At 32.2% G+C, this 10,294-nt stretch overlaps 1 long non-coding RNA gene across 1 annotated transcript; it reads left to right on the top strand.

Annotated features, from left to right (window-relative positions):
- The first annotated feature begins 9,106 nt into the window (after positions 1-9,106).
- Positions 9,107-10,091, top strand: LOC125816308 (uncharacterized). Its single transcript, XR_007442222.1, has 3 exons — positions 9,107-9,230; positions 9,319-9,395; positions 10,037-10,091. It is a non-coding gene; the product is annotated as an uncharacterized LOC125816308 (long non-coding RNA).
- Positions 10,092-10,294: the final 203 nt, after the last annotated feature.

Raw genomic sequence — 10,294 nt, 5'->3', positions numbered from 1 at the left:
TATCTGCCACAATAAGAATCATATTATCCTTTTTCACTAGTCATACCATCTTATGCTCTAATATTATCTATTCAAGCGGCTATCCCTTCTATTTGAATCTTGTACCATTCTTTCATTTTTAGAAATTTCATTCATTTCTAAATCTAAAAATTAGACACGATTTGATCTTCATAAATTCAGAGATATGTAGGCGACTTAAAATCAAAGTCTCGGTCACACAATTTTCACAACTTCACATCATTTCATTTGGTCCTAGTGACACCTTTCCGATAGTCAGAGAAAATTAGCTACTTAGTCAACGCCTTTGCCCATCAATTATGTGTCAATTATAGCTCATTTTATTAATTATGACCCAATAAATTTCATATCTGAAATCCCATCTTTAATCACAACCGTCTATCACATCTTTATCAATATCCAAGACTCAGCCTCAGTCGTTCATCTTAATGATGCAATGGTCCAGATTTGTTAACCCATTTCTTTCCTATTTTAAACCAATACACCCTAACCGTAATAACTTCATTATTTCTCCATTTTCAAAAAGACCAGCATCGAACTCTTCCCTTTCTTTTCCTTTCACTACCCAAAATCATTGTGATGGCCAGCGGACCACCATAAACACCACTGTCTTGCCATCTCCAGCGGATGAAACCATCATGCAATGTATAACCACCACCGATGTACCCATATCCCTCACGACGTCACTCAAGTTAGACTACTAAGACTGTTGTGTATCTCATCATCCTCTCTCTTCTTCTATTCTCCGTCAAGGTTGAAGGACATCATTGAAAAGAGCATTGTTGCTGCACCACTCCATCGGTGAGGGCAAAATGATTAGCGCACGCACTAGAGAACTCCGTTCAGCAGTAGTACTACACAACGCCACCAGGGTGTGCAAAAGACTATCGGCGAACCTCCTCTCTATCTCTCTCTCTCTGCCTTATCATCATCGCCAGCGAGATGCCAATGTAATCTCCATCTTCACTACCTTGTCAACAACAAGTATGTTACTGCTACAATGAACCGACAAAATCAAGCTCCAAATGGATCTGAAAAAATGATAATCAAGAACGGAAAAGTACCGCAATAATCGTATTTATTATTTTAAAGTACGGGTGTTACAATCTCTATGATTCTTGTAAATTCACCTTTTCGGATAACATTCAAGGGCTCTTGAGCTTGATCTTAAATTTTTAATCTGTTCTTGGACTTAATCTTTGATTCAAAGGCCTTTGGAGCTTGTACTTGAATCTTTGATAAATTTGAACTTAAACTTAAACTTGATCTTGACTTTATGCTTGAATTCAAGGGCTTCGAGCTGGATCTGAAATTTTCACTACAACAAATTTCGTCTAAGATCACACCAAATCTAGACAACGCTTAAAAAGTGTCGCCAAAAGTACCTAAGGGAACGCTTTTAAGGCGTAACTTTTGTATACGATTTTTGGCCACCAAAATTTTCGCAACACTTTTAAAGTGTGCTCTTTGAAATTATTGGCTACACATTATAAGCGTTCCCAAATAATAAAATAATTGGCAACACTTATTTATATATATGACCACACTTTTAAGTGTGCTATATTTGAAACTCTAAAAACAACACTTTACAAGTGTGCCCTATTAAGTCTAAAAAAAAATTACCTAAAAAAAAAATATTCCCCCTATATATCTATTTTTCCCCCGATTTCTAAAAAGCAAGAGTGCCCTAATTTTGTTCTGGCATTTTTTCTTTCTTTCATACGGGTTTCTCACGGTGCCTCTCAACTATTCATCAATTTTATCACGCATCTGAAGGGTATCTTCAATGAAATCACTTCTTTCGGTTTGTCCATTTCTCCATGGTAAAGCACGGATTTTGGTTTGTCGATTTCGCGATTGAAAAACACTAATTTTGATTTGTCAATTTTTGGCAGATCTGTTTGAGTTCAACTAATAAATAATTTGAAATATTGTAGTTAGCAATGGCTAAGGACCCTGAGGTTGCTTTCTTTAAGAAGCTGGAGGGCCTTCAACCTTGTGAGGTCTCAGAACTAAAAGATGGCACTCACATATTCGCTGTTTATGGTTGAAGCTACTTATATTGCTGAATAATTGTTTTTTGTTGCTGCAAAACACCTTCTAATTCCTGATTGATTGTCCAATGCTAAATCCTCAAGGCTGAATTTTGATCTGATTTCTGCAGGAGATAATTTCTTTAAGCCAGCTACTTATATAATTGAGGCTCTTTGTGCCGAGTTATATGAGGATACTACTGTTAAGCTCAAGGAAATCTAGGTTCAGATTTTGAGGAAGAGAAATGAGCTTCGGCAGTTTGAAGTTGAATATAGAAAGGTTTACTTCTGGACAATATTTATCATCGGTGATCGATTGTTTCAGATATGCTCCTTGTACTATTTTCCATGTGATGTTAATATGCATTGGCACACTTCCAGGAAGTAGCCAACATATACAACCAAGAGAAGTTGTCTGTGAGTTTCTGCTGCTAGTCTCATCGTCTAAATATCATTTTCATAAATGTGCTCGTATTGAGATGTTAATTCCCTTCGAAGTTCTTCAAGTTTATTTCTCATGAAAAAATTAGCGACTCGAGAATAGTTAATTAGAATTTAGAGCTATCATTAATGCATCTCTTTATTGTTTAGATGCTACTTTGCTTAGTTCCTTCTATTACCTGATTGTTCCTTTGCACTGATTAAATATTGTTGTTTGTAAAGGTTGATGAGATGCTGAAACAAAGAGACAACATCCACTCTTCATTCACAGTTTCAAGGTCAATTGCTAATCTAAGTGGCAGTGGGAGTGGGCATTTCAGTAATGGAAGTAGCAGTAAAGTCCTTGGCGAAGATAGTCCAGGGGAAGATGGAGCTCAGACTCCAAAGACAAGTCATCAAAGAAACGATGGTTCAACCTTAACCTTAAAGGATCAGATAAAAAGAACTAAAAAGTTGACGATTATCTATATTCTATACTTGATCCCAAGTCTTAGAGTTCTTGCATTGCTATCAAACGCCAAGGGGGCAGGTATTGCGATACCAAAACAAGTCTCTTCATACATTCTTTGTTCTATTTGTTAGTTTGTGCTTTTCCCAGATGCATTTTGTCTTTAGGGAAGTGATGTTTGAAATATATAAACGGTGGTGTTTGTATGCATGATAACAACAATGAAGATTACCAAGCTGATGAGATTGTAGTATAATACAATGATGCTCAAAATTGTTGTTGACGCTCTCTTTAAAAGCATAGTGCTTATCACTCTGATTTTGCAGGAATCCTCATGTTTATATTCTTGTGTCGATCTCTTCTTATGTATATGTTACTGAGCCATTGTTGATGCAAATATTGCTGACCCATTTTTGATTGAAGTTGATCAGATTTTTCACCTCGCTTGCCCTGCTTCCCCTATTTTTTATGGTATAATATTGCTAAGTTTTATTAATTGCAAAAGTATCCTAGTAATTTTTACTTTTCTTTGAAGTGAGATTCCTTGAAAGCACATTTATGATTTGTTGGCATTTTGCAGACAATTATTACAAACGTAATTGGAATGCTCAATATTTCAACTGTATTGCACGTTCTCAAAGCTCAATTTGACTGCAACAAGTCTGTTTAAGTTTTGATCCAAATTTATCAAGTTTTGCCTTGACAAGTTTCTACTGTACTGTGGGACTTCTACTTGATCTATAGTTTCCAAATGGTTTATTGTTTGTACAATGGTAAAAGTAAATTACTTTATCTCGGTTGTAAAACTAAAGCAAAATAAGACAAGAAATATTGAAGATGATAATAGAAATAAGAAGATAAGAGATGAGAGCTTTTCTTATTCTTCCAAATAATCAAGTGTCTACAATATGAACCCTTATGCATCTATTTATAATGTAACATAGATGCATACAAAAGGTTAGTCATAAACATGACATTAACATGAATATAATGGAGTAGGTTATGGAAGTGAAAGATTACAAGAATAATGGTTATAAAGTTGGAGGTTATAGAGGTTATGGTTATCTTCATAATGAAGGAAAGTAATAGAGATAATGGGTGAGAGTAACTTCTTGGTGTAGTGGACATCCACACTATAATATTTTATAACACTCCCCTTTGGATGTCCATAGATAATATGTCTCGTTAAAACCTTATTAGGAAAAAATCATGTGGGAAAAAATCTTAGTGAAGAAAAAAGAGTACACATATATTTTAATACGCTTTGAAAGTTGCCTTGTTAAAAACCTTACCAGGAAAACCCAATTGGGATAAAACCATGGTTAAGAAAAAGAGTACAACACATATTTTTCTCCCCCCTATAAAAACTTTACTTGATATATCGGAGACGATGCATTCCAATCTTATATCACAACTTCTCAAATATTGATGTTGGCAATCCTTAGTGAATAAGTTTACAAGATTATCACTTGAATGGGTCTTTGAACGTCAATTTCATCATTTTGTTGAAGATCATGTGTGAAAAATACTTTTGGTGAAATATGCTTTGTTTGATCTCCTTTGATTGTATCCTCCCTTCAATTGAGCTATATATTGTTTTCGTATATGGTGACTGAAATATCCTTTTCAAAAGAAAATCACATATTTTCTAAATATGATAGATCATGATTCCAACCAAACACACTCCCGACTTAATTCATAGATCAATATTATTTTTGCATGATTTGAAGAAGTGGTTACTAATGTGATTCTTTGAATTTCCAAGATATTGTTGTGTCTCCATATGTAAATAAATATTCCATTTGCGATCGAGCTTTATGCAGATCAAATAAATATTCTGCATCTACATAATCAAATCATTTCTGACTCAGGATTGATCATTTCAATTTTATTGAAGCTCGTCTTTTTTGTGAAAGAAAATCACACATCTTCTATGTGTTGAGTCACTTGCTTTGTTAGTTTTCTGCATAACTTGAATGATAATATGACGATCCTTTCACATAACTTTCGTTATGTATATCAAACAATCTTCTAGCATTGCATAACCATCAATCTATAAGTGCACCAATTGCACTAATACGTGATATTTTAAATCATTTTCATGAGATCAAAAAGATTTTTTCTCTGTGTTAAGTAGTCTCAAAACCATTGGGTACCAATGGAATTGCTTTAAGACCTTTTAAATCCTTCAAGATTTTCATATAACCTTCATCATCTAGTTAGACATAATAATCATTCATTATGCATATTCAAGTATTTCATCTATTGTCAGACTGAAACAAGTCTTATTGCATCCACCACTGGAGAATATATCTCCACTTAATAATGTCGGGATTTTTGCGAAAACTATTTATACCCCGAGGCACAAACCACACTTTATATCTTACGGTTATACTTTCGCACAATAATTTATTTGTACCACATTGACATTATATTTTGATCCATGAACTATAAGATCAAAAACATCACTTTTTTAAGTGAAACAAAGTATACTTGAATAGTGTCAATCATTTATCTGTCCACACTATATGACATATTCAAATTTAAGATCCTCGTAACCATTTATAGCATTGAGTGCTACTTCATATCAAAGATACCGTCGACAGTCATTTTGATGTCGATTCCAATACGATATAACTTATCGAGATCTCTTCATTTTTCATCATTTTCAGGTACCTGAACCTTTGTCAAGGTTTTATGAAGTGTTATGTCATAGTTCTCTTTCAACGCACTTACCTCATTATCATGACCATTTTGATATTTGCTCCTTTCCTTCCTCAAGGAGTTTTACGTTTGGAATCGATTAGTCTATCACGCTTCTGGCATATCATAGACTCTGTCCTTCAAGGACTATTTATTGGAGCATTTGCAGCTTAATTAAAATATTAAGTCAGCAAATACATCTGGTAATTTATCTGTAACATTTTACAGATGAATTATCTCTTGAACTTCAAGTTCACATTTTTTTAACGAGGATCTACATAATTCACCCCACAAATAATTTCCAGCTGTTAAACATATATCCCCCTAATGTTAGGAAATCTAACATTTACCCCCAACCTTATTTGGGGATCCATCTTTGTGCGTGGTGGAGCAATAAAATCATATGTGCGCACATCAAATTTTTTAGATGAAAATTATTTGGTACCTGACCCTGAACCAATTGTGATGGAGAACCTTGTTGGCTTGATGCATACATGTTAAATAAACTCATCTTGTACCAAATTTTATTTGAGAGATTTCTTCTCATAATCAGTGGTCTATCTATAATTGGAGGCAAACAATTTCTGCTAAACCAACTAGTGTTATCAACATAATTTTATAGTTTGGAACTGTGCTCTTAATTTAACAATTTGAGCAAACAATCTTACAAAACCAATTTGTAAGTTGATACAAATGCACATGTGACCATACCATAGATGCATCTATTAAATCATAATAGTAAGCGGTCCACATGATAGGTGAACGGGTCCATATTCACCTTTTTATATGTTCCAAATAATTTCAAGGGATACAATCTCAACCTTAGCTGGTACAATGATCATTTTATCATTAGAACAAGCAACACAAGAGAATTCTTGAAGAATCTTTTATTTCTTCAAACATATAGTCACATGAATTCTCAATTTCTTTTGCATCACATTTGAATCGGAATGGCCAATCGATTATGCCAACTAATATTTATTCTAGTAAACTTCTAGTTTACTTTTGCATGTGCTTCCATCATCATGTCCATATTTGTATACAACAAACAACGAGAAAAAATGGGTAATCTTATACGTAAACATTTATGACCCACTTTGGTTGTACTAATTTGAAGATATTAAATCCTCCCATAATTTATAGTCTCAATATAATATTTTTTTCTTTTCAATTCTTCCGAAACTTAAAAGTTTCATTTGAGACTTACTACAACCTCAATATTATAAACAATTTCATTCCTACGGATAGTAACAAATTAGCCCTTTTCGAACTCTCAATTAATTTTGTGTACTACCACAAATTTCACAAAGCCATTCTTATGGTGACCATCTCCTTCAAGGAGAAAATTATTATTATTGTCATGGTTAGAATTACAAAATGCAAGACTTATTTCTTGACAATCAATGACAAATTTGTGTTACCACACAACAATATTTATTTTGGTCATGGCCACAACCTTTATAAGAAAGAATTATTCTTTCTTTTCTTTTGTCCTTCAATAGTTCATAATTTAACATACCACAATATTTGTGTAGTACTTAAAGTATATGACTAAATGACCATTTATGTCATAATATTTCTTTTCAATCTCTCAAACCTCCCGTAGAGGTGAGATGTGACATTTATCCAACAATATATGAACATTTTCTCATCCATAGGAACACAAGTCACATTTTCTTTAAGAAATGGACCATAACCATTTGAACATGCTCCATAAGTTTTTATTAGAAACTCATTATCATGCTTTCACATTTATCAAATTTATGTGACTCACCTCAACATCACTTTAAGAGGTCAAATGTACCAAATGTACTATCACTTTGTATTTCTTTATTTTAATGGAGGATTTACAAAACTTTTCAAATTGGGTTGCACCAACAATAATGTGGCCAATAACTTTTCATACCCCTTTAATGAATAAAAATTACTTTCACATTTTGAAGGATCATCTTAAGAATCCATATTGTTCTTCCTTTTAATTACCATAATGATGATCATTAACATTTTACCACGCCTATATTCATACATTAAATCACTTGTCATCTTTCAGACATATTATACACTGGTACCACATTTACATAAGAGAATGGAGCAAATCAATTGGGTGGATTTTATGATTTTTCACTAAAAGTTCATCATTTTGCCTTAGTCATCATCATATTATCACTATAGTGCATTAGGACTTAAACCCAATGTCTTATCCATATAAAGAAGCCTTAGCCCATAAATCAATGGGACTTGAACCCAACATATTATTATCATGACGCACCGAGACTTTAACTCGATGTCTTACACACTTGGTGCGATGAAACTTGAATTCATCATCTTACGCTCAATCATTGTCTTAATAAATCACATCGTTACCAAAAAAATAAATATCGAAACTCATAAATATAATCTGAATTTGACTTAAATCATAAGAAAAATGAACAAAATCAATTAATTAGAACAACATGTTGGAATCATGTAAAAGTCCCAAGTTAAAATGAATTAAACCTTTTTAACATACCTTCTCAATATTGTTATGAAGATTTAACCTAATTTACTAACTATTTTAAAATAACCACAAAACAAACTTTGTTAGTAAAAACAATATATTAATAACTCAATAAGTAAATGTAAAGAAAAATAAAGAGGTACAAAAGTAATCAATAATGATAATCCAATCAATATGTATATGCCGCATAACTCAACAACTTATCTTTTAATAAAACAAGATCATCAAGAACAATTTCTTTACAAATTATTAACTTACAAAACTAATTTTATGTTTTAAATATATAAGTGATCAAATTAAAAGTTTGCTCAAAGTAAAAGCAACTTATTGGACTCATATGATTTTGAGATGGTAAGAAAACTAATGATGCATAATCAAAAGTAAAATATAAAATAGATTATTTAGTAATTTACCTTGTTTCCGAGAGAAAAATAAACACAAATATTTTTATCTTCTTTATATTTACTTTGCTTCAATCCTTCAATAGTAGAACAATCGTGCTGGTAATGTGTTGTAAAACTAAAACAAAATAAGACAAGAAATATTGAAGATGATAATAGAAATAGGAAGACAAGAGATGAGAGCTTTTCTTATTCTTCCAAACAATCAAGTGTCTAAACTATGAACCCTTATGCATCTATTTATAGTGTAACATAGAGGCATACAAAAGGTTAGTCATAAACATGACATTAACATGAATATAATGGAGGAGGTTATGGAAGTGAAAGGTTACAAGAATAATGGTTATAAAGTTGGAGGTTATGGAGGTTTGGTTATCTTCATAATTGAGGTAAGTAATGGAGATAGTGGGTGAGAGTAACTTCTTGGTGTAGTGGACATCCACACTATAATATTTTATAACAATCTCTTAAAATTTTGAAAGACTACCAATTTTTACAAGCGTATAACTATATTGGTATCTTCAATGTTAGTATAATGGTGATTCCTACATTATTATTTGTTTGTCTCTTGCAAGTTGAAAGCATTGGTGGCTATTCTCAAGGTTCAGCCATGACTTGACATTGCCATATGGAAGAAGTATCCCGTAATGAAATCTCTTTTGCATGTTTACATGGATCCAAGTAAATTGGTAGGCAATAAAATTACCTTCATTTTCCCTTACAAATAAGTATCTTGTTTACTTGTATCATAGTGCAATTTTTGGTTCACTATTTCAGTTTCATGGCTTTGCATGTATGGAAATATCAAGAACATTACTTCCTTTTAGTGTGACAGCAAAAATATGCTACAATATGTAAGTCTAAGCTATAGTCATTAGAATTCTAGCTATTAAAAGGGACAAAGGGAGAAAAAATATAGTGATGCAGTGCTCTTGTTGCAGTACCCCTAATTTACTAAACGTTTAGATTATTGCTTGTCGAATTGGATGTGCGTTTTGAAGTAGCTTTAGGTTTAGTGAATTTGAACTGTATTCCACGTTCGGAAACATCTAAAGGTTTTCACTTGCCATATGATGTGGTGGTGTTGATTTCTTAAGGATTTTCTCTCATCTGAAACCTCTTAAATATATTTTAGTTTTATTTTAGAAGTTTGGTGTAAAATGTAGGTTTCATTTGCTTACTTATAAGTTGAAATTACTCATAGTTTTCCTCTTCTAGCTAATCGCTGACCAATGCTTTCTTTTTTGAGGTGTATGAATTCATTGAGTTATCATTGAAACAAACTTTTACAAAGTCCAAGAAATTGTTTAGCGCTCTTCACTTTTTTGCATCAAACACTATTCATTTTCCATTTAAGTTTTAATGATATTCCTTTAATTCTTCATGATTAATTCTTTTTTAAATTCATGGCATTGTATTATTTGATGATACTATATGAATACATACTATTAATTGATTTTTTTGTAATTTTAAATTTCATATTATGAATATGTAGGAAAATGCGGAAGATCCAATTTGAGATGGTGACCTCAAAGTCAATGATATATCAATGAAAGACTTTTTGAATAATAATGTTTAAATACAAATTATTATTATTTTCAGTTCATTGCAAATGCATATTTTGAAATGTTATTTCAATGTGTATTATACTACTTGTGCTGTTTATTGAAGATTATTGCAAATCTATACATTTAAAATTATTTTGAGTTGTTTATTAGATAGTTTAATGCTTAAGACCATCTAAATAGGATAA

Source organism: Solanum verrucosum, unplaced genomic scaffold, assembly GCF_900185275.1.
Source record: "Solanum verrucosum unplaced genomic scaffold, falcon-dt-bn FXZP01000023.1, whole genome shotgun sequence".
Classification (NCBI taxonomy): Eukaryota; Viridiplantae; Streptophyta; class Magnoliopsida; order Solanales; family Solanaceae; genus Solanum; species Solanum verrucosum.
The sequence above is the reverse complement of the archived record's forward strand: the minus strand, read 5'-3'. Positions and strand labels throughout refer to the sequence as shown.